The 26456-nt window shown below is 41.8% G+C and overlaps 1 pseudogene; it reads left to right on the forward strand.

The window, feature by feature from the left end:
* The window catches only part of LOC132832637 (zinc finger protein 91-like), a 69389-nt pseudogene that overhangs the window by 23880 nt on the left and 19053 nt on the right, over positions 1-26456 (forward strand).

A 26456-nucleotide genomic window follows, 5' to 3' on the forward strand; every position in this document is an offset into this window, starting at 1 on the left:
CTGTGTCAAGATCCCTCAGGATCCAATATGTTTCAGTCAAGTTACCTCTTACTCTTTTAAACTCCAGCAGATATATGTCTAGTCCGTCCAGCCTATCCTATAAGGAAACCTTCCATTTCCAGGTATTAATCTGGCAAACCATCCCTTATGTGCTTCAAATGCATTTACATCCTTCTTTAGATAAAGTAACTAACACTGTATAAAGTACTGCAGATGCAGTTTCACCAAAATTATTTGCTGTACTTATATGTAACCTTTTGTGACACTCAGATCCTTGTAAATTAGATTAGATTCCCTACAGTATGGAAACAGGCCCTTCAGCCCAAAAAGTCCACACCAACCAGATGCATTCCCCTACCCTACATTTACCCCTGACTAATGCACCTAACACTATGGCCAATTTACCTAACCTGCACAACTGTGGATTGTGAGAGGAAACCAGAGCACCTGGAGGAAACCCACGCGGACACGGGGAGAATGTGCAAACTCCACAAAGACAGTCGTCTGAGTGTCACCATTTAGAATGTTTTTTAAAGTTCTCTTTGGTTTGGTTTCATTTATTATCGCCATGTGCTGAGATACAATGAAAAGTATTATTTTGTCTGCTATTCAGGCAGATCATATCACATAAAAGTACATAAGGGTTACAGAACAGAATCCAGAATATAGTGTTACAGCTACAGAGATGGTGCAGAAGAAGATCTGATTTAATACTTGAGAGGTCCATTCAAAAATCTGATAATAGTGGGGGAAGAAGATGTTCTTGACTCTGTTCGTGCATGTTTTCAAACTTATGTATCTTCTGCCTGACAAGAGGATGGAAGACAGTATAACTGAGGTAAGAGGATCTTTGATTATATTAGCTACTAGCCCCTGAGGCAGTGGGAAGTATAGACTCAGTCAACAGATGGAAGGCAGTTTGCGTGATAGACAGGGCTGTGCTCACAACTCTATAATTTCTTGCAGTTTTCGGCAGAGCAGCTGCTGTACCAAGATGTGATGCATCTGGTGCATCTAGAAAAATTGGTAAGAGTCATTCCACCCTCATTTTGAACCAAAGATCAGTGAAACGGTCTCCTGCCCTGACAACCTCGGATGAACTCCTACTCACAGTCACCATTGCAGACATCAGCTTGGCCTTCTTGACAGGGAACTCACAGAAAGCTAATTGGCCTGGATGAAGTCCCTGGCCGTGAGGTCAGATCCAGCACAGACCAGCTGGCAGGAGTATTCACGGACATCTTCAATCTCTCCATAATATGATTTAATATTCCCACCTGCTTCAAGAAGATGACTATCATCCCAGTACCAAAGAAAAGTCAAGCAGCATACCTCAATGACAACGGTGGATCTGACATCTATAGTTATGAATGTTCAAGTGGTTAGTCATGGCACACATCAACTCCAGCTTCCCAGATTGCTTTAATCGTCTACAATTAGCCTGTCGTTGCAACAGTCCACAGCAAATGCCACTTCCCTGGCTCTACACTCATCCCTGAAACATCTGGATAACAATGATAACTATGTCAGACACCTATTTAACAACTAAAGCTCCACCTTCAACACCATAATTCCAATCAAACTCATCTCAAACTCCAAGACCTAGGACTCTGCTCCCACCTCTGCAATTGGATCCTCGATTTCCTGATCTATAGACTGGCATTAGTAAAGATAGCTAACAACAGGTCATCCACTAGTCCTCAACTTCTGTGACCCGCAAGGCTGCGCACTCAGCCGCTTAATGATCCAGCCTTAATAGTCCTGTATAATACAAAATTCCCCAGATTCACTACTCTCTAAAAGAAATACCTGTATACCCTAATCTCTGTCCTAACTGGGTAATCCTTTATTCTCAGATGATGCCCTCTGTCTTAGATTCTCCAGTGTGGACTCTTTATATCTTCCTCTTCTGATCTGCTGTCAAACGCTTTCAAGGTTACACATAATACACATGTCAGTTTGAGAAACTCCAAGGATGAAGAATGCTATTCCCAAACTTCAATGTCTTTCAAATGAACTAAGATAACAGCTGCAATTATTGAGATTTTATTCCATTGAGACAATGGGAAGTTTAAATCTCCACCTGATCTACTATTCAAAGTCACCTCGATTTCACCTATCAATTTCCCAAACATCAGGAAATTCATGTTCTATCAGGTAGTTAAATTGGATGTGAAAGACTTCAATGTTCCTTCCCAGTTGGGGAACACTTCAGTGGTCCAGGACATTCAACCTCAGACTTCGGGTGACCATCCTCCAAGGCGGACTTCGGGACAGGTAGCAGTGAAAAATGGCCGAGCAGAGGCTGATAGCTAAGTTCGGTACCCATAGGGAGGGCCTCAACTGGGACCTTGGGTTCATGTCACATTACAGGTGACCACCATTGCATTATAAACACACATACACACACACCCACATGCACACATATATTTTGTGGGATGAATTTGTACTTGCAGAGTTACATTGTACTTTGCTCAAAAACTGTATGGATTCATGTAAAACTCTATTATCTCACTTTTTAGATCAGAATCAATGTAAACATCATGGCATAGTCAGAGAACACAGGGGGCTAACACCTTCAACATATTGTCTAGCTATCACCCAATGTTACAGCTAACCTGAGAATGCAACTTTTAAAAAAAGGTTTTGTGATTTACACATGAAAGAAGTGAAACTATCATGGTATTCAAACAGATGAAAGACTCAACAGACAATCAAGGTATTTTTCGATTTATAATTTCAGTTGCATCACACTGTAAATTTTTGCTCCAAATTCTGTGTCTTAGGATTGAGTCCTCCACTATCACCTGTTGAAGGAGCCATGCTCCGAAAGCTAGTGTGCTTCCAATTAAACCTGTTGGACTATAACCTGGTGTTGTGTGATTTTTAACGTTAATCAAAGATCTCTCTCTCACACACACAAACACAGACAGTACATTCCCACCTCTTCCTCTTCCAGAGCTGGTTCCCTTCCTACAGGAACTGAAAACTAAGTGAGGAGATGGTGAGTGAAGGAGCAGCTTTTATCCAAATTGTATCCCATAATATCCACACCAATCTTCAGGCAGTCTCACTATCCTGTGGGCAATCAGGGGTGTAAATGCCCCTTATGCTGTGTGAGAAGATCCAGCTGAGAGCGCTGTTTACTCGGTGCTTTATGCTGAACTGTTTGACTGGAGCTGTGTGTTGGATACTGAGTGTATTTATTTGAAGAATTTCCCCCTGATTTCCAGGCTGAGTTTTCCTGATAGATCATTCCTGAAAATGAGAAGGCGATGTGTAATTATCTAGGAAGTTGTAGGCTGTCTGGGGATTCTTATTGATTTCATATTGTTGAGTTTTATCGACGTGTGAGGGACGCAGATACTCCAGTTTTGGCAAAATCGGAGGCCGGACATATGACTGACATGCACATTAAGATCTTTTGGAATCCTGAGACATTTACGTGTTGACCTCCGTTGGAACTGTCCATTGGGTTTGATCTCCCGATGGGAATTCCCTTTCTTCCCAGAACTTTTACTTACTTACACGGTACATACCTTTGATAGCTTCCATGGCAACAGATTATAACCTATTTATCACCTGGACATCTTCAAAACTGACACCTCAACTTGTCACTGACTCACTCTATCTACCCCCTGAGCACCCAACTACCTTCCCCTATCCAATTACCCCTTGAATTACCTGGGACCACTTTGCCACTATTCAACTACCTCTCTATTATCCAACTAATGTACTCCCCTCCCTTCACTTCACCTGTTCACTTCTTTGTCCAATCATTCAAAAACACATATTTATATTTATCATGACGAGGGATGTGTCTTCTGCATTGATTCTCTTCACAGATCTCTGCATGGACTACTGTGCTGAGAGAGCTTTTCAGAATGCTGCATCAGAGGTCAGGCCCTTTAAACATAGGATATTGGAAGCCTATGACATATTGGAAGTGGGTTAATACCCTGTGGGCTGAATGGTTAATTCTATCTGCCTGTTGGAATCTGCATGTTATCTGTATTTGCAAATTCATTTGTGTAGCTTTCTCAGAAAAGAAAAATAATGATCTTCACTTATATGAAGACTTTCACAATTATTTGAGGTCATAGTGAATTTTAGACCTAACAAAGTACTTTTGAAGTGTGGTTATTGTTCTGATGTTGGAAATGTATGCATGGCTAGCTTCCACAAACAGCAATGACCAGGTAGTTTGTATTTTTCAGTACTGTTGTTTGAGGTGTAATGTTATCAGGAGGCTGGGGATAACTCTTCCCCTCTTCTTCAAAATAGCTTCATGGGATCTTTTACATCCACCTTACAGCGAGAGGGAGAGGAGAACAGGTGTTATTTGACTTCTCAGCTGAAAGACAAGGCAACAGTTCCTAGTACTGCACTGGAATAGCAGCCACAGTGCTTAAGTATTGGGTCATCAACTGTGCATTATTTATGGGAAATGTAGAGTAATAGGCTAGGGGAATGGGTCTGGGTGGAATACACTTCGCAAGATCAGTGTTGCTTTTTGGGCCGAATGGCCTGTTTTCACACTGTAAGGATTCTATGACTCTTCAATGAAACACACTACCTCTGACTTAGTGATGAGTGATATGTTCTAAGGCAAGCTTCGTAATCACCACAGCTCAACACCTTCCTGAGATCCCTGCGCTCTTCCAATTTTTGTCAGTTGAGCACCTGTGATTGTCATGGTTCCACCATTGGTGGCCATGCCTTCAGCTGCCTGCGTGCTAAGCTTTGGAATTCCTCAATAAATTGTTCCATTATTCTATCACTTTCCTCTTTTTAAGCTTCTTTAAACCTACTTCCATGATCAAGCAATTTATCATCTATCTTAATATCACTTTCTGTGCCTTATTACGAAACATTATCTTATAATGCACACTAACTGCATTGGAATCTTTTACAATATTAAAGGTTTACAATAGGAAGCAGTTTCCCGTGAGGGCAGCCTCAAACAGGCAGAACAGCAGGGTGGAAATGGCTACACAAATTCAAACTCATTTTATTCAGGAGCACTACAAGGTCCTCCTTGGGACTACAGTTTCCCTCCCTGCATGAAAGGGGTAAGGTTGAGGCTAATTCCTAATCTCAGCCCAGACAGAGCAGAAGCAGTGGGCAGAGAGGGAGCAGAAACCTCCAAGAACTATTGATCATTTTGACCAATTGGTCTCAAAAACTGTGAACTTGTGGGTAGGCTATTGCCTATAGTGTCTGTAACTTTTGCTAACACTCTTTTGTGTGATATGAGATCAGCTGATGATTATTTAACTGAAAACTTTTAAATCTTCGTATATGAACTTAGGAATGTATTTATCTCTTCTTCAAAAATGTACAATAATTCTGCTGCTGCCACTGACTGACGTCATGAGATATGGGCATCCCTATTCAGGCCAGCATTTATAATGCCTTCCTAATTACCTAGAGGGAAGTTAAGTAACAACACATTGCTGTGAGTCTAGAGTTACACGTAGGCCAGACCAGGCAAGAATGGCAGTTTCCTTCCCCAGAGGACATTAGTGAACCAGATTGTTTCTTTTCTTATAATTGGCAATGGTTTCATGGTCACCAGTAGACTTCCAATGATTCTTCTAAGAGACAGAATTTCTCTTACATCCATCTTAAAGGGGAGACCGCCTATTTTTAAATTGTGTCCCCTAGTCCTAGTTCCTCCCACAAGAGGAAATATTTTTGCAGCATGCACCCAGTAAGACCCTTCAGGATCTTATATGTTTCAATAAGATCACCAATTCTTCTAAACTCCAATGAATAGAGGCCCACCCAATCCAACCTTACTTTAGAAGATAAGTTTAACATTCCCAGGGATCAGTCATAATTCTTCACATTTGATTCTTGCAATATGAATATAACCATTCAGCCCATTGCGCCTGCTCAGCTATTAAATAAGATCATGTCTGGTCAACTAACATACGGACATTTTTATTAAATTTTGCAACAAGTCATTAAGGTACATAGCATAACTGCCATAAGGGTGAATGAAATGGAATGAATAGGGCTGGGAAGAGGCTGAAATGAAACATATTCACCAGCAAGGACCAGTTTCTGTACTGTAGTACTATTTACAAGCTTCCCTTGAATGTTAACAGCAGGTTGGCTTCATACCTGACAACACTGCTCCAAGTCTCTTTTAATGCTTTTTTGATATCTGTAGGCCTCAACTTCAGCTTGAATTTGATATTTTGCCAAATGCATGGCTGAGAGCTGAATTTGCAATCTGACTTAATGCAATATTGTGCAGAATAAACCAGAACCATTCAGTCAACTGCAAAGCAATATCCTCCTTAGCTTTTAGCATTTCCTACCCACTGTCTGAATGTGAAGTATTTTTGGAAAACAAAGGAGATAATGACATTTCTCCTCTTGAGTGAATAATTCTCCTGAGTTTTGTTTTATATTAAACACCTGCTCTAATAATATAGCTGATCTTCACAGAATGATAGCCTGTTTCACACTGTATCCAACAGTTTGTTCCTTTGTCCTCAGGGAATATTGGGGGCTGGAGAGAGCAAAGAAAGTGTCCACATAGTGACCAGGATCAGACAATCCGGTGTCCCTGCTGAAAAACAAAGGTGTGTGATGGTTAAGTGAGGAAAAGGAAGGAGTTGTATTTAATCCCCCCTAGAGAGGGGAATATCAGACTGGCTCGCACTGCTTTACATTTTTTAAACTAAGGAGTTAGCCCCTTCAACAGCGGAGAAGGCGTTGAAAGAAATCAAGTTTTATTTTCTTGTTTTACAGAAGGATTGCATCTTACTATACCAGAGAATACAGAGAGCATAGACACCACAGACAGATCCAAGAAACAACTGCATAACTATGAGAAAACATCGAGTTCTTTGCAGCAATTCTCAACAGAGAAGGTTGGACAGTGAAACTGTCATATGGAAATTGATTAAGTTAAGGGAGTTTAAACACATCAGGCTTGTGGCCTGATATCAGAACCACCCTTGCCGAATGTTTACCTTGGGTAATCAGTCAGGGTGAGGCTGGCAAGAAGTGAGTGGGCTCCAAGTACAGTGAGAGACTCAATCATTTGTTGAGTCTCATGAACCACTAACTCAGTGACGAAATGAAAGGGTGCTCAAGAGTGAGGTATGTCAGAAGAGCTCCACACACAAAGTGCATCGGTTACATAGCTGCTAACATAAGGATAGCCACATGGAAAAGAAACATTTCAAGCAAGAGGTATGTGACCAAGACTTCACATAGCCATCAACACTCATGAATTGTCGAAACACTGATGATAGGAAGAAGTCATTCATTTGTGAGGTCTGGAAGAAGACTTTTCCCCAGGTCCTGTGATCTCTTCAAACAGAGGAACCATTCAAGTGTGAGGTGTGCGACCAGGCCTTCACACTATCATTGACACTTGTGAATCATTGACGCATTCACACTGGAGAGAAGCCATTCAAGTGTGAGGTGTGTAGCGAGGGTTTTGCACAAGCATCAACCCTATTGTATCATAGATGTATTCACACAGGGGAGAAGCCATTCACATGTGAGGTGTGCAACAAATCATTCTCGCACTCATCTTCCTTCCGAAAACACCAATGCATTCACACAGGGGAGAGGCCATTTAAGTGTGGAGTGTGTGACAAAGCCATTACCAGCTCAACATCATTCCTGATGCACCAGAGGAACCACACAGCAGAAAAACCCTTCAAGTGTGAGGAATGTGACATGGCTTTCATACAATCCTCTGATCTCCTGAGACACCAGAGGGTCCACACTGGGGAGAAACCCTTCAAGCGTGAGATGTGTGATAAAGCTTTCAGCAACACTTGTGAGACACCGAAGCATGCACACTGAGGAGAAACCATTCATATGTGAGGTTCGTGAGATGGCTTTCACTCAATCTGCTGAACTCCTGATACACCAGAGGGTTCACAGTGGGCAAAAACCCTTCAAGTGTGATCTTTGTGACCAAGCTTTCACATGATCAGCAACACTTGTGAATCACCGACGCATTCACACTGGCGAGAGGCCATTTAGATGTGAAGTCTACAACCAAATCTTTGGATGGTCATCAACACTTGTGAATCACTGAAGTGTTCACACTGGGGAAAAGATTTTTGTCTGTGAGGTGTGTAATGCGGGTTTTACACAATCATTGGCACTGGTGAATCATCATCACAGTCACATAGGGGAAACTATTCCCATGTGAGGTGAGTTCTCTGAGCCATCAGTCCCTTTGTGTACATGGACACATTTACACAAGTTCGTCACCATACCAGATAACATCATCAGTGAAAGTCTCTGGTGAAGTGTTAGTGGTATGTCCTGCGCTCTATTTATAGGTCTTGGTTTCTTAAGGTGGGTGATGTCATTTCCAGTTCTTTTTTCCCAAGGGAAGGTAGATCAATTTAGATTCTATGTGTTTATTGAAGAAGTTCTGGTTAGAATTCTCTTGCATGTAGTTGTTTCTTGGATGCGTGTGTTGTCCCAGTCAAAGTGGTGTCCTTCTTTGTTTGTATGTATGGAAACTAGTGATAGTGGGTTGTGTCTTTTGGTAGCAAGCTTCCTGTATGTTTGTCTGATGTAATTTTTTTTTCTTTTTTTACAGTTCTTGCATGTATCTTGTAAATGATGTTAGATTTGCTGGTAACATCTAATGGATGCTTTAGTTTCATTACTCGCTGTTTAAGTGTGCTGGTAGGTTGTGGGCTTCCATGATCCCAAGGAGTCTGAGTAGTCTGGAAATCAGGATACACTAACACCAACTAGCCAGCAAAAGACACTACCTACTATCACTAGTTTCCATACATACAGACAAAGAAGGACACCACTTTGACTGGGACAACACACGCATCCAAGAAACAACTACATGCAAGAGAATTCTAACCAGAACTTCTTCAACATATCCTTGGACAGGCAAAAGAAATTCACGCACGAGAATTCTTAGAGGCATGGCATACTAAGTCGAACTCCATCAATAAACAAATCGATTTAGATAATATCTACCTTCCCTTGAAAAAAAGAAACAGAAATGACCACCCATCTTAAGAAACCAAAACCTATAAATAGATAGGCGGGACATATCACCAATGCTTCACTGGAAACTCTCACTGATGATGTTACCTTGTATGGTAACAAAACGTCTGAAAACAAACCTTCCAGCTCATCGAGCTAACTTACATACTTATCAACCTGAGCTACAAATCTTCTCAAAAATTGATAACATAGTGTAATATTCCATCATTGTTTCCACATGTCTTAGGAAGGTTAATGGAATGTTGGTGCATATTTCAAGAGGTTCTGAAAGATCACTGGACCGGAAACACTAACTCTGACTTCTCTCTGCAGATGCTGCCAGACCTGCTGAGCTTTTCCAGCAATTTCTGTTTTTATTTCTTATTTCAAGGGGGTTGGAGTGTCCAAATAGAAAGTCTTACTAGAACATACAAGGTGCTAGTGACACCACTTCTGGAGTGCGTGATTAATTTTGGTTCCCTTATTTAGGAAAAGATAAATGTCATCGGAGGCAGTTCAGAGAAGAGAATAATCTCCAGTATGAACAGACTGTCGTATGAGCAGAGATTAAAACAGTGTTACAACACGGGGAAAACCCTTCTGCTAACTTAAACCACACACAGAAAAGCTCACCTGACCCCATAATCTGTCAAAGTATGAGTGACAAACACCTTAGTCCATCAGGAAGTGGTCAGCACGTAGTGTCCTTGAGACCCTTCGGGAAAAGGAGAGGGCGGATCCTGTTGAGCACTTCCCTGAGCAGACCGTCAAAGCCATTTGGCAGAATGCCTCATCGCCAGAACTTTCCAACAAGCACCAAGACATGGCTTGGCTGGTGGTAAGGGCTCTGCCTGTGAGATCCTTCATGCACGCCCGGACTCTCAGCCGCACCGCACGCTGCCCTCGAAGCGGCTGCGGGGGGGGAAGAGACTGTCACACACCTCCTTCTGGAATGTGCCTACGCAGAAGTAGTTTGGAGAGGAATACAGTGGTGTTTGTCAAGGTTTGCCCCGAGCAGCACCGTGACGCGGGACTCCGTGCTCTACGGCCTGTTCCCCGGGACGCACACCGAGACGAACTTCAACTGTGCCTGGAGGATCATCAACTCGGTGAAGGACGCTCTTTGGGCGGTCCGAAACCTGTTGATCTTCCAGCTGAAGGAGTTGACCCCGACTGAGTGTTGCAGACTGGCACATTCCAAGGTCCAGGACTACGTGTTGAGGGATGCGCTGAAGCTTGGGGCAACTGCCGCCAAGGCGCGGTGGGGAAAGACCACAGTGTAACATCTGCCTGCCTAAAGAAGAACAGGGGGCCCATGCAGTCATTTGGGCTCTGCTGACGCCTCAGCTAAAATATGTAATTGTACACTCCAGTAAATAGCTGAAAATGTGTTGCTGGTTAAAGCACAGCAGGTTAGGCAGCATCCCTGCTGTGCTTTAACCAGCAACACATTTTCAGCTCTGATCTCCAGCATCTGCAGACCTCACTTTTTACTCGAAGATTTTAACCTACTGCGAATCCTCTTGCAAGGATGCCTTCCTTGAAGAAGCTCTCTTCCTCCCTCTACAAGGATTTCAGTGAGTCTCTCTCTCACTGCACCCCCCAGGTCATCTCCTCTGCACAGAAGCTACCTCTCCGCCCCCACCCCACTCCGGCCTATCACCCTCACCTTGACCTCCTTCCACCTATCACATCTCCATCGCCCCTCCCCCAAGTCCCTCCTCCCTACCTTTTATCTTAGCCTGCCTGGCACACTCTCCTCATTCCTGATGAAGGGCTCTGGCCCGAAACGTCGAATTTCCTGTTCCTTGGATGCTGCCTAACCTGCTGTGCTTTAACCAGCAACACATTTTCAGCTCTGATCTCCAGCATCTGCAGACCTCACTTTTCACTCCTGTAAATAGGAATGATTACTCTGTTTCGGTATGCAAAGAAATGGAATGTTTACATATGTATAGCATGTCCACTTGTATACATCATCAAAGTATTTTATGAATAAAGTATATTTTTGAAATTAAAAAAAACTCAGGGTACATCTTGAACAGAGGGACTCTAGGTCAGCCAACAGTAAAATCCCAAAACAAAGTCAATCCTCAGCCAAACATAATTTTGAGGATCTGGGCTGGCAGGCAATTGTAGTTACTGACAATATGCGGTCTCAAGACAGCAAGAAATTCCTACTAGGCCTGAATTGAATAAGAAAATTCGTAGGCCGGTATCCTGGAGAGTGCACACTCTGGAAAATCCATCTAAACTGGCTTGGATCAATGTTGACTTACATTGCTCAGCAGCATCCAAATCAGAACCAATCAAAATAAACGTCTGGTTAAATGATCACCAAGTTCTAATAGAGGTCAATACCGCTCAGTTGTATCGATGATTGTGGAGCCAGCCTTTACCAAAATTGACTCTGTATTCCAAACCTTAAGTTTACGTAAGACCTCAGCCAGGCTTAGAACCTGTACCAGAGAACCCCTCCAGATTAAGGATACAACTCCAGTCCTGGTCACTTATAAGAAGCATCTAGTTTAGTTATCATTGACTGTATTAAAAGGCTTGGGCCCGAGCTTGATGGGGTAAAATTGGCTGAGAAAGATTCAATTTCATTGGCTGAACATTTTCAATTAGAAAATGGCAACTGAGTGAAGTCCTAATGAAATACCCAGACGTTTTTCAGGAAGGTCTAAGGGTCAAGGCTACCTTATATGTTGCCCAAGAAACACTTTCACGATTCTGCAAGGCCCACCCAGTGCCATTTGCCTTGTGTACAAAAGTAGGAGCAGAAATCAGGAGGCTGGAAAGCAAAGGATTCATTAAACCAGTATGATTTGCAGAATAGCAGCACCAGTTGTATTGATTGTGAAGCCCAACAAGTCGGTTCTCCTCTGTGGGGATTTCAAACGGTAAACTGCTTTTTGCAGCTGCATACATACACGATCCCTCACATAAAGGACTTGCACGCAAAACTAGCAGGGGGAGTAGGCGTGTCCTTCATGAAGCTGGACATGAGTCACACCTACCTGCAATTGCAATTAGACGAGGACTCCCAGAAGTCTGTTATAATTAATACCCATAAGGGTTTGTACCAATATACAACACTGCCTTTTGGAATATCGTCAGCCTAAGCTCTTTTCCAGCTGGTGAGTGTCAACAGCTTACAAGATCAACTCCAGGTCGCAACTTATCTTAATGACATGCTTGGGCAAGAGGACAGTGCCGTGCCACACATAGCTTCAGGTTGAATTCAGCAGTGGGCTCTTCTTTGGAGACCATACAATTAAAAGTTGGAACACTGTCAGGGAGGCCAAGTGACAGAGGTGGATGCATTAAGCTGCCTCCCACTGGTGGATACCTTTAGAATAGGTAGCACCTCCTCTAGAATAGTCTATTCTTGTTTTAAACTTTCAGGCCACTGCTGACAATATCAAACTGTGGAAACAAAAAGATCCTGGCAAAACTAAAACAACTGGTGATGATAGAGGAGACAAAAGGGCCATCACCTGTTTGGACCTGGCATGACCAGATCAGTATAGAGGATGACATATTATCATGGGGAGCAAGAGTGATTCTCCCAAGCAAAGGTAGCCATCAGATACCTTCTGAACTCCATCAGGGTCATCCAGGAGTTTCTAAAATTTTATCGAGAAGATATATCTGCTGACCATGATTGAATGCCAACATAGTCATGTTGATAGGGCAGTGCCCAGAGTGCCTACAAAGACAGAAATAACCATCAGCAGCTCTCCCACATTTGTGGGACTGTTTGGGTAATATCTAGACTCAGTTACATGTCGACTATACCATTCCTTTCATGGGGTCTATGTTTTTAATCTTTGTGGATGCCCATTCAAAGTGGTACAACATTCATAGAATCATTCACCAAATACGAGAACAATGATTGAAAAGTTGCAAGCATCTTTTACTATACACGGACTCCCAGAAGTATTTGGTGACAGACAATGGGCCATCATTTATCAGCAGGGAATTCAAGTATTTCTTACAGTGAAATGTCACTCGGCATCTAAGGACAGCTCCATATCATCCTTGTTCTCAAGTGCACGTCGTCACAAATGATATAGGAGGAGACAAGGATGAGGTCCTGCTCAATGATCTAGAAAAAAAAAGTTAAAAACCAGGACTTTGTTGTGATAATCTCCGGATTACCTCCAGTGTCACGTACTAGCGAGGGTAAGAACAGGAGGATATGGCAGATGATTGCGACGCTAAAGAATTGGTGCAGACAGGGCAGAAGTGACCTGTTCAAGAGGAATAGGTTGCAACTGGACTGGAGAGGCACCAATATCTTCATGGCAAGGTTTGTTAATGCTACAAGGGAGGGTTTAAACTAGATTGGCGGGGAGTGGGGGCGGTGGGGAGGAGGGGGAACAGGTCAGGCTGGAAAAGGACAGGGAGCAAAGAATGCCTGTTAGATTAAATAGCAATTTATTATAGCCATCACAAAAACATGGCTAAGGGATGGACAAAACTGATAGCTTCATTTTTGATTAAAGTGAATATCACAGCAGTAGTCAGAGTTATAGAGTCTTAGAGGTGTACAGCATGGAAACAGACCCTTCGGTCCAACCCGTCCATGCCAACCAAATGTCCCAACCCAATCGAGTCCCACCTGCCAGCACCCAGCCCATATCCCTCCAAATCCTTCCTTTTCATATACCCATCCAAATGCCTCTTAAAATGTTGCAATCGTACTAGCCTCCACCGCTTCCTCCGGCAGCTCATTCTACACACGTACCACCCTATGTGAGAAAACGTTGCCCCTTAGATATCTTTTATATCTTTCCCCTCTCACCCTAAACCTATGCCCTCTAGTTCTGGACTCCCCAATCTCAGAGAAAAGACTTTGTCTATTTATCCTATCCATGCTCCTCATGATTTTGTAAACCTCTATAAGGTCACCCCTCAACCTCTGACGCTCCAGGAAAAACAGCCCCAGCCTGTTCAGTCTCTCCCTATAGCTCAAATCCTCCAAGCCTGGCAACATCCTTGTAAATCTTTTCTGAACCCTTTCAAGTTTCACAACATCTTTCCCATAGGAAGGAGACAAGAATTATATGCAATATTCCAACAATGGCCTAACCAATGTCCTGCAACATGACCTCCCAACTCCTGTACTCAATACTCTGACCAATAAAAGAGAGCATGCCAAACACCTTCTTCACTATCGTATCTACCTGCGACTCCACTTTCAAGGAACTATGAACCTGCACTCCAAGGTCTCTTTGTTCAGCAACCCTCCCTAGGATCTTACCAGTAAATGTATAAATCCTAAGATTTGCTTTCCCAAAATGTTGCATCTCACATTTATCTGAATTAAACTCCACCTACCACTTCTCTGCCCATGGGCCCATCTGGTAAAGATCCTGTTGTAATCTGAGGTAACCTTCTTCACTGTCCACGACACCTCCAATTTTGGTGTCATCTGCAAACTTACTAACTGTACCTCTTATGCTCACATCCAAATCATTTATGTAAAGAAAAAAACGTAGAGGACCCAACACCGATCCTTGTAGCACTCCACTGGTCACAGGCTTCCAGTCTGAAAAACAAGCCTCCACCACACCCTCCGTCTTCTACCTTTGAGCCAGTTGTGTATCCAAATGGCTAGTTCTCCCTGTATTCCGTGAGATCTAACCTTGCTAACCAGTCTCCCATAGGGAACCTTGTCGAAAGCCTTACTGAAGTCCATATAGATCACATCTACCACTCTGCCCTCATCAATCCTCTTTGCTGCTTCTTCAAAAAACTCAATCAAGTTTATGAGACATTATTTCCCACGCACAAAGTCACATTGACTATCCTTAATCAGTCCTTGTCTTTCCAAATACATGTACATCCTGTCCCTCAGGATTCCCTCCAACAACTTGCCCACGACCGACGTCAGGCTCACCTGCCTATAGTTCCCTGGCTTGTCCTTACCAACCTTCTTAAAACAGTGGCACCACGTTAGCCAACCTCCAGTCTTCCGGCCCCTCACCTGTGACTATCGATGATACAAATATCTCAACAAGAGGCCTAGCAATCACTTCTCCAGCTTCCCACAGAATTCTAGGGTACATCTGATCAGGTCCTGGGGATTTATCCACCTTTATGCATTTCCATACTGAAGGATCATCCAGTGATGTTTTGTGAGTGGAGATAAGAAATACAAAGGGGATGGTGATGTTATTGGGGTCACACTATAGGCTCCCAAATAGTCAATGGGAATTAGAGGAGAATTTTGTGCGTTGTGGTGATTCTAACCCAACTGCAGATGGATTATCTCATAAACATGAATTAAAGTTGTTGCTGGGGTCACATGCATAATTCCTCAGGCTCTGGGGTGCCTGTAGAACCTGCTCTCTCCAACCTTTTATTGGGCATGCATTTGTAAGATGAGTGAAGAAATTATCTTGTAGATCTTCACACACTGAATTGATCATGAAGCCAATGAAGCGAAAAAGCGATGCAGAATCTCCATGTGTTAATAATGTAATCCAAAGTCTGGCTATCCAAAAACCAGATCTGTCAGAAAACTGAACATTTTTGATATTTTGATAAATTGGAGAAGGCTCATCCCTGTTTTGTAGGTGTCCAACAGAAAGGGCAGTGCGGACACATTCAGAGACAGACATCCGGAGCAAATTATCGCAAATGCTGGAATGTGTACTGAAAACAATAAATGTTGGAGATCACAGTGGGTCAGACGGCATTTATGAAGTACAGCCATTGTTGAACTGGGTGGACAAAGTTAAAAATCACAATACCAGGTTATAGTCCAACAGATTTATTTGGAAGCACTGGCACTAACAGTATTCATGAAGAGACAGCAAGCTAATATTTCAAGTCTAGATGACTCTTCATCAGAGGTAAAGCAAAGTCTGGAGGGGGCAGATTTATGCTAAAGTTGGAGACATGTGTGGGTTGATGGGGTATGGAGTGCTGGTAGAGAAAAGATGTTGATAGTTCAGATTAAGTGATCAGAATGTGAGAACGGCAGAACAACAGTGTGACTAACTGTCAGACAGTCGCACTGGGGTGTGGGGAGGGGAGAGAAGTCATGATGACAGAGAATGCAAGAAGTAAACCTTAAAGGAAGAAATGCAGAGGACAGACAACTGGGCATACAAGCAGGACACTATACTAAAATGACTAAAATGGCTGTGGGTAGGTCAGGGTCATGCATCTGGTTTGTCCAATATAGAACTACATATTGTATTCGCTGCATTGTGTGCAGTGAATACAATAAACAAGATTTGAGCAAGTACAGGTGAAATGCTGCTTCAGCTGGAAATACTGTTCAGAACTTTGGATGGTGAGCAGCAAGGAAGTGAAGGGGCAGGTGCTGCACCTTCTGCGGTTGCATGGAAAGGTACCGTGGAAGGGTGGCAGGGATGCTGTCCTGTAGGGAAAGATCTGTGAAATGCAGACATGCGGAATGAGGGAATGATGTGTTTGAAGGTGGTGTTCAACTGGAGTTGTCTGAAATGGCAGAGAATTATCCTTTGAATGCAGAGGCTGGTGGGACGAAAAGTGAGGACAATAGGGGCCCCAATCACACTGCTGAGAGTGATGGAAAGGGGCAAGAGCAGAAGCATGGATGACGGGATTGAGGGTTCTGTCAACCACAGAGAGTAGGAAACCAAGATTATGGAAGAAGCAAACCAGGTCATTTGAACAGATTCGACGAGTGCAAAGGAACTGGGAGAATAGGTTGAGGGATGTGTGGAGTGAAGTGCTGTAGTGAAAGTAGCTATGGGAGTCAGTAACTTTGAAATAGATGGCAATGGACAGGGTATTCCCCAAAATAGAGACAGAAGGGTTAAGGAAATGAAAGGAGGTGCTGGAAACATGAAAATTTATGTTCATTTAAGCGGGCATTGGATAGGCATTTGGAAGTTATTGGGCTAGTATAGGTTAGGTAGGACTCGGTCGGCGCAACATCGAGGGCCGAAGGGCCTGTACTGCGCTGTATCCTTCTATGTTCTATGTTCTATGTAATGTGAAAGTCATACAGGGAGTACAGTAGGGAGCTGAGGACACATCCCTTGGGGAGCTCCAGTGTGAAGGAGCTGCAGTTAACTATTTCCATTGATTGCAGTCTATGGATCAGAAAGCTTAGGATCCATTTGCAGAGGGTGGAGCCAAGACCAAGATCACGGAGCTTTGAGATCAGTCTGGAGGGGATAATGGTGTTGAAGACAGTACATTCTCCCAATCTTCCCTTTCTTTTAGCTTTACCTCTTACATTCTGTCACCATTGTTATGGACCAGACTAGACCATACCCCTACAAAATATTTTAAAATAATGGCCTGGACCCTAACATTTTATTTTAAAATTTATGAGAATTGTGTCCCAGATGTGATGTAACTAGTCAAACGTTAAGCAAAACACAACATATTTAAACACTATCGTTAAAATACAAACAAAAGAAAGAGGAATTTAGAATAACTTAAGTATTGGAAAACATAACGGAATAATAGATACAATACCATTACTAGTAAAAAATGAGGTCTGCAGATGCTGGAGATCACAGCTGCAAATGTGTTGCTGGTCAAAGCACAGCAGGCCAGGCAGCATCTCAGGAATAGAGAATTCGACGTTTCGAGCATAAGCCCTTCATCAGGAATATTATCATCATTATTCCTGATGAAGGGCTTATGCTCGAAACGTCGAATTCTCTATTCCTGAGATGCTGCCTGGCCTGCTGTGCTTTGACCAGCAACACATTTGCAACAATACCATTACTAATTAATTTTCCAATATAGTAACATCCCATAAACACACCCCTTGGCAAAAACGGTGAATTCAGACACATATTCTTACATGCTGTTCAACATCAAAAGAGCTTTCACAGAAAGTCACAGTTAGGTAGTATTTACTGAAGCTTCAACTCTTTTGGGATCTAAATAGTTTCTCACTGATACAGCTAAAAAAATTGAAAGCCTGAAGAATTGGTCACTTCCCTTCCACAGTTACAGTTTCTTAAAAGGAAACCAAAAGGTCTTTTAACCTATTGACTTAGACTGGCACCTTTCGTCATTTTGGTACCTCTGCTTTTACAACGTTTCTTCAAAAAACTCCAGGACAAAAATAACTTGTTTAAAATGACAACATAGTCACACATTATCCTCTCTCCACTCCCCCAAACCCAGAGGGACTGTCTGTTCTTTTCAGTCTGGCGGTAAGACACACCATATGAAATTGACCATATTGAGAATTTTAAAGATATCATATCAAGTTTAAGTTCAACTTTCAGAATCTTCAACACTGATTTATTAGGGCATCATGTGGAAGTTGGTACCAAGGAGGAGAAAGTGAGGGCTGCAGATGCTGGAGATCAGAGTTGAGAGTGTAGTGCTGGAAAAGCAGAGCAGGTCAGGCAGCATCCGTGGAGCTGAAGAATTGACATTTCGGGTATAAGCCCTTCATCAGGGATGAGGCTTGTACATCGGGATTGAGATAAATGGGGGGGGGGGGGGGGGGAGTAGTTGGGAAAGTGACAGGTGAATGAAGATGAGGGAGAAGGTGATAGGGAGTAAAGGACGGGTCCAGAGAGCGGTGCTGAGTTGGAGGCTTGGGACTGGGATAATGTGGAGGGGTGGGGGGAAATGAGCAAGCTGTTAAAATCCACATTTATCCTGTGTTTTTGCAAGGTCCCAAGGCGGAATACGAGGCATTCCCCCTCCAGGTGTCAGTGGTAGCGGTTTGGCAGTGGAGGCGACCCAGGACCTGCATGTCCTTCACAGAGTGGGAGGGGGAGTTGAAGTGTTCAACCATGAGGCGGTGGGGTTGGTAGGTGCGGGTGTGACCGAGATGTTCTCTGAAACCATCAGCAAGAAGGCGTCCAGTCTCCCTGATGTAGAGAAAACCACACTGTATGCAACAGATGCAGTCGATGACATTGGTGGAGGTACAGGTAAATTTCTGATAGATGTGGAAGGATCTCGTGGGACCTTGGAAGGAGGTGAGGGGAGTAGTGTGAGCACAGGTTTTGCATTTCCTGCAGTGGCAGGAGTGAGGTGTGGGCTGATGGGGGTGGTATGGACCTGATGAGGGAGTCGCAGAGCGAATGGTCTTTTCGGAACGCTGATAGGGGTGGGAAGGGAAATATATCTCTGGTGGTGGGGTCTGTTTGGAGGTGGCTGACGTGGCAGATGATGATGCATTATATGCAGAGGTTGGTAGGGTGGAAGGTGAGGACTGGGGGATCCTGTTCTTGTTGTGTTGGGAGGTGTGGGGTTCAAGGGCAGTGGTGTGCGAAGTGAAGGAGATGTGCTGGAGGGCATCAACCACGTGGGAAGGAAGTTGCGATCGTGGAAGAAGGAGGCCATCTGGGATTTTGAGGTGGAATTAGTTGGTACCAACCATAGAAATGATTATGACTTAAGACTGGAATAATGGGAGTGGCAAACTCCCGTCATTGAGAAAGTTATGCCTTGGGTTTGGGGTATTCAAGCACCAAAGGTCAGTCATATTCTTGATACGAGAACCACAATTGTTCTGCCATTCTCACATTGCGATCACTTAATCTGAACTATCAACATCTTTTCTCCACCAGCAGTCTATACCTCACTCCCTCCAGAACACTCCCAACTGTGGCACAAATGCTGCCTCCTCCACACTTCAGCCCTGATGAAAAGTCATCTAGGCTTGAAACATTAGCTTTCTCTCTCTCTCCATAGGTGCCATTTGACCTGCTGTGATTGCCAGCATTTGTTGTCTTCATTAGAGATAGACTTCTATTTGTCTTATTGCTTAGACTTAAAAAGGGCTGTGCCATCAACAGGGATTAATATCAGTGTATCTGCCAACAGAGGGCAGTGCACAAACATTCAGAGGCAGACATCCACATGCCATATTGGCCTAAAACTCAAAAGAAGCCTCCCAGGGCTACGTCACAAATAGGAAAGAATGTCAGTTAAAGACCTCATGCACAAATTGTGCTCCATTTGTGCAATTGCCTTGTCCTGAACGCAATGGATAAAATGACACAACTTAAACAACAGCCTACAAAGAAGCTATTGTCAGCCTCTACCAGAAGATGTCACAAGCCTGTCCATCTCTAGTTGTGCAGTCATATGATTAGCTTAATTGGAAATGTGTGCCATTAATTAATAATATAATTGGTTTGTAAATGTTAAAGGCGGGATGAAACAAATATATAAAAATATATGTCTTGCCTTTGTTTGGGGAATAGCTCGAAAGATTTTCAGAGGGTTTCTTCCCTCTGGTGCAATTTCAAAACATTCTTTAATGCTGGAAGTGAACTGCTGGGTGTTGTGTGAATCATTTGGTCCTTCCAGCCCAATACCATATTGTCCTTTATCTTGTGAATTTGTGTTTGGGCATCAATCTTGAGCAGTTCAAATTTAACCTTCATGGCTTGTAACCTTGGATTATTCTGACAGGCAAAGAAGGCTCATCACTTTAGTTCCAAGTCACATTTGAAAGTCACGTTTACCGACCCAGTTCTGGTGATGACAGTGCTGTAACCTAATGGTCTGGGCACAGGAGTTTAGTACAGCTGTTTGGAAATTGAGTTGGATGTTTGAAGATATTCCAGATTGGTCATGAGCAGCACCTGAAATTCTCTGTTTGTCGGGTTGTTATTCACCTGTGACATTGATATTTTTCTTCTTGAATCTTTGTACTTTGCAATGTCATCATATTGGGTGGATGTTTATCATGAACTTGAACAATTCGATGATTTACCCAACAAGCAGCATTCCCCCGTGTGGATTTATTGACAATAAATGTCAATTAGATTACTTAGATTTAGAGCTTTCAGAGGAACCTGCAATTTGATTTTTATTGCAGACAAAAATAAAATTGAGAACAACAATTGGAACACTTCATTACACTCATCAATGTGTCCAAACATTCAACTCCTAAATCATGAGACTCTGTATATTGTACTCCAGTGATGTGGATGTCCAAGAAACTTCATCGCAATCCTGTAACTTTATGATGTTACAACGGTAACTTTCTTGACTGGGAGATCTGAAACAGAAGCTTCAAAATCCAGACTAGTGTCAAACAAGGCTGTGATCATCCATTTACACTTTACCTGACAGTGGCTACTGATCTCAAATATCAACTACCCCAGTGTCAAAGTTAAAAACCATTGATGTGTAACTCATTTATCTGAGCCACCTCCGTGCCAAAACTGAATGGATCTTCATATATACATATGATGTACAGCCTTCAGATGACCGCAAGGTAACTCCACATGTCCCCCAACAAAAATTCCAGAGCAGAGAAACAATGACACCACCACACTCCTGTATTGCAGCGAGGCATGAACTGTATGTAACAATGACACATAAGACTACGTTGGTTAATATTTGCAACCATTTTGTTTAATTGTGATTAAAATGACTGTTCTCAGCTAATGTTAAGGAGAATCAGCTACTGGCCACTCCCAGGAGAGAGAGATCTTGAACAAAAATTGCTCACAGCAACAAGACAAAGGAAGGCATCCAGAAAATTCCAGTTAAGGAACTGCTATGCTAAACCAGACTACCAAGAGCCACAGCCTGCAATGCCATAAAAATGAAACAAAGGAGGCTGTGTTCCCTCCCAGAATCTGCTATGTTTACTGAATTCACTTGTGGGAACAACCTCCAACTATTTCAATACAGAAGCCATCATTCATATTGAATTTGATTTCAACCTTTTTTCAAAGTCTGAAGTCACATGGCACCAGGTTATAGTGTAACGGGTTCATTTGAAATCAAAAGCTTCAGGAGTGTTGCTCAAGTCACTTCACTTGACGAAGCAGCAGCACTCAGAGTTTGTGATTTCTAAAGAACCTTTTAGACTATAACGTGTCATGCCCATTCCACCCCGGTCCAACACCGACATCTCCACATCATGGCCTTTTATTTCAGAAAGAGAATATTTGCAATCTATACTTGCAACAATATCAGAGAATTATCATATTTTCATCCTCATATACAATTACCTGTTTATTATTTTAGCTCTTAACTGGAAATTTACTTCTGATTGTTAGCAATAGTTGCACAATAAAATTAATCTTATTTTGTTTAAAACATAAGCTGTGCTGCTGGTTATTTTTAAATTGAAGCTTGTAAATTGACATATGCACTTAGACATATCGTTAGTTCACTCTGAAGAAATTTCTTGAATGCGGTTGTAACATTTTAGTAGATGCCAAACATTGTGCTGTTGTTTGCTGCTTTATCCATCTAATGTATAGATTTATCAATAACAGTAATTTTTTTTAATCTTAACCCAAATTACCTTATTTGGCAGCATGGTGAGTTCTGTCACTGTCACTTGTGGACTGGAATAATTTCTCCATGGGTTTGCAATTTCCAATTCACAGGAAGCAAATATTTCCCTAAGAAAGAAAGACTTACATTTATATATCACCTTTCATTAACCCAAATCATCCAAAGGCAGGTTTTTTTCAAACATTAATGCTAACTCTGATTTCTCTTCACAAGTGCTGCCAGACATGCTGAGCTTTTCCAGAAACTTCTGTTTCTGTTCCATGGTTAATGTTATTAATATTGTTCACTTAAGTTATTACTTAACTTAATCAAGTTAAGAGTCAGTTCTTACTGGTTCAGTGACGTTTGAACTAAAAGCCACAGCAATAAATAGCCTTGCACATGATGGACAGGCAATGGAGTTTGACTGATGAACAGTATAACCTGATTGATGGCAAGTGATTGTACAAACAGCTTTAGTCCTGCAGAGTGTATGCCTCGTAGTGCCTGTGAGAATTTGACAAGAACTCGTGGTTTTCAGATTCTTGTTTTAGTTAAAGTTTAAAAGGAGGCCTGGACTTAAAGAGACACATCATCTCGCATTTGTTGCTGCAGGAAGAGTAAACTTGTCAACTACAGAAGATGATGGAAGGAAGAACATTGATAGATGATTGATTTAGAGGAAATTACATTTGGGAGCTGTCTAGAAAAAAATAAAACTGTGAATACTGTTATAATATACGTTATTGTAAATCTAATAAAATTGTTGTCTTCACGTATCATTTGACATGAATCATCTGTTACATACACAGGAAGTGTCCAAACCCAAATAAGACTCAGGAAGGGTCTCTCAGCAGGTAAGTGTTAAGCATGATTCTTCATGCTCTAGCCCAAGAGTGTAACTTAAAGTTGTAGTTTTAAGTCCAAGTCTAGATGGATTCCTCCATGAATGTGGAGTAAGGCAGTTGTCAGGATCACACAGAGAGGTTGAGAGGCTATGAAGAAGGGTCACTAAACTCAAAATGTTAACTTTCTTCTCTCCGCAAATGCTGTCAAACCTTCTGAGTTTCTCCCGGAATCCATTATTGTTGGTTACAACTGCTAGACACGTTAAGAGCTGAATGAAACTCAAAGGAACTGCGGATGCTGGAAATCAGAGTTTATGTTAACTCTAATTTCTCTCTACAGATACGGCCAGACCAACTGAGCTTTTCCCGCAATTTCTCCTTGTGCTTTTAATTAAGAGTTGATCCAAACTCAAAACACTTTTTCGTTCCCTCACCCCACCAGAAATTTAAAAGGGGAAGTTGGAGAGTGAAAGGTAGACACGTATTTATGGTAAAGATTGGATAGCTGGGAATGCCCAAGATCTCCTCCTCAGGTTAGAAAGGAAAATACTAAGGCTAGAAATAAACATCGATGCCGAAGTGTTTTCAATGTAACAAAGGAAGACATATTCATTCAGAATGCTGGAATTTGCAAGGAAAGCTAATGGGACTCAGTGAGCCCAAAAAAAAACTCAATAGGAAGAAAGTACAGATTAAATTGTCGCTTTAAGTACAACTAAGGGACCAGAGGTAAATACTACAAAGGAAGTGAATAGAATGGATGAGAGATATAAAGGAGTTTGTCTAAAGGAAAGATAACACAGTTTTTGTCAAATGATGAAGTGATTGCAGGTGCTACTAAAATTATTCTGATGGAGAAGTATTTAGTTTTTCATTTAAATCTCTTGAGGAAAGCCTCAGTGTTAGTAAACAAGATGAGTGAAGATTATCCTGGTTCCATTGTACAAAGTTCAAATGAATTTTGACTTATTATCTGGACTGGTGTTCATCAGGGTAGTTAAGAGATTACCAATGGATAGAATTACTTACTCTTAGGGAATTGCTTGTTAGAAGTGAAGATTACAGCTCTGCCTGTAATCAAGAAAAGTTGAGCTAAGCTAAGGAGACAACAGTTGCAGGAACAGATCCAGCGTACCTTTCCATCATAAGTGATGACCAGACCAATGGTGCTACAAACAGATCACCAGAGGTCACAGTAATATTGCATTACAAGCATAAGTAGTTGAAACTCTAATGAAAAATGACAATAATTAAAAAGAACTAGATCTTCACAAATTGAGGCTCATGAAATAGTCCCAGAGTTAAGGAAGTTGACATAAATAGCTCACATTGAAGCTGAGGTTTTAGGAGTTCCAGGCTATTTTTATATTGAAAAAGTTCTGATGAGGAAGTGGAAACACCCACAGACTTGCAGATGAAGACTTCATGGTTGTTCATCAAATTGTGGTATTGCCAGATCTCATAAGGAGATATTGTTAATAGCACATGAAGTTCATAGGTGCCCTGACATAAGAACTTCATAAGTGTACAAAAGAAACATAGGCATCAATAAACAGATACTTTTCATGACCAAGATTTCATGAAGATTATAGTGCAGTTTTGTAGAACACGTCAGACATGCAAGGGGATAAAAAGTTTCAATATGTGATCAGATCAGCACTTTAGATACCAATTCCAGTTTTTGAAGAACCATTCAGTTCGCGAATGGTTAATCAAAAACAAAATGTCAGTGCTCAATCTGAGCTGGAAAGGAACAAAGTGAACTGGGGGTGAATGACAGCAGTGCAACTCCTCAATAAAAGACTGAGGGATGAGGGGCAGATCAAACTTAGTCAGAGTGGCAGCAAAGCAAACCTGGAGATGAAAGGCAGTCATGAAGCCTGTCAATAAAACTTGAGGGGCAAGTCTCAGATTGAGTTCAGTTAGAACATCAGTTAATCCACAAGAGGAAATCTGCCAAAATTTGAAATGGCTGACAAAAGACATGTATTTACAAAAGCAAGCATTAATTTGTAATTAATGGTCACCTTCTTATTCTATTTCCAAGTTTTAACATTGTATACACATTGGTGGTAAAGCTAATAAAATTTATAAAATTCACCATAAAATAAGTAATTAATATAACTAAATAATTAATTAAAACTCATCAAGACTAGCAGCACAGGTAATATGCCAAATCTACAATCTGTGAAAATTCAAGGATACCACTGTAATGCAGGACAAACATTAAACAAAATAGCACAGGGACAGGGCCCTTGGTCCACCATGTCCATTCTAAACGAATCCAATCTGCCTGCACAAGATTGTTCATGTGTCTGTTGAAATGCCTCTTAAACATTACTTTATCTGCATCTACCACTCTCCTGACAGCACATTCCAGGTAGCTACCACCCTTTGTAAATAAATTTCTTCGTACATTTCCTTTAAATTTTTCTCCTCTTGCTTTCAACCTATGCCAACTAGTATTTGATATTTCCACCTTGGGAAAAAGACTCCAGCTATCCATACCACTTATAATTTCATATACTTCTTTCAGATCACCCATCAGCCTCTTTTTGATAAATGATTGAAGTTTCAGCTTGGGAGTTTCTATCTTGTTTTTACTTCAGATTTCTAGCATCTACAGCATTTTATTTTTTGATTAGAAAAGGGAAGTTTTTCTTAAAAATACTGGAGCAAAAATCTGTATCAAGTTTCTTCCAACTAGAAGATGAGAATAAGCTAACAATCAGCTCTCAAACGAGTTTAGGAGAAACCAAATTGTGGGCTATCATCATGCTGGATTTCAGACATCAATTTCCCTCAGCCTTTGTCATACTATGGTCCACTCTGGCCTTGAGCACTCAATTTTCACAGAATTTACGAGCTGGAGTCTGAACAACAGATGAGGGGGAAACTAATTCTTTGTACAGCAAACTTTTTATGAGCCTATAGGACCAGGGGAATGTGCCAGTTGATCAAATATTGCAGCTGATCAAAAGGTCCACATAATCAATGCAAAAACACTAATAATAGTAATATGAGGGGGAAAATATACATCACAGTTATACTCTTAAATATATTTTATTCACTAAAATAATAATACAACTTTGCCTTTAAAAAAGTTAAGCAGAAAACAGCCTTCTTGCTTCCACCATCAACTGGCTACTCAGATCGCAACATTTAGGCCTTTGAGGTATATAATTTTGTGCTGGTTGGTTAAGAATGCCGGTTCATAAGGTGCCAGTTAAAAGAATATTTGCTGTACCAAGCAGCAGTCACACGCACCAGCAGGTTCAAAAACAGCTTCATTCCTGCAGTTATTAGACTAATAAATGGATTTTCTAACTTCAAATAATGCTGATCTTCTAGATATTGGACTTGCCAAGAGCATGC

The sequence above is a fragment of the Hemiscyllium ocellatum genome, chromosome 35 (assembly GCF_020745735.1).
Source record: "Hemiscyllium ocellatum isolate sHemOce1 chromosome 35, sHemOce1.pat.X.cur, whole genome shotgun sequence".
NCBI classification, from domain to species: domain Eukaryota; kingdom Metazoa; phylum Chordata; class Chondrichthyes; order Orectolobiformes; family Hemiscylliidae; genus Hemiscyllium; species Hemiscyllium ocellatum.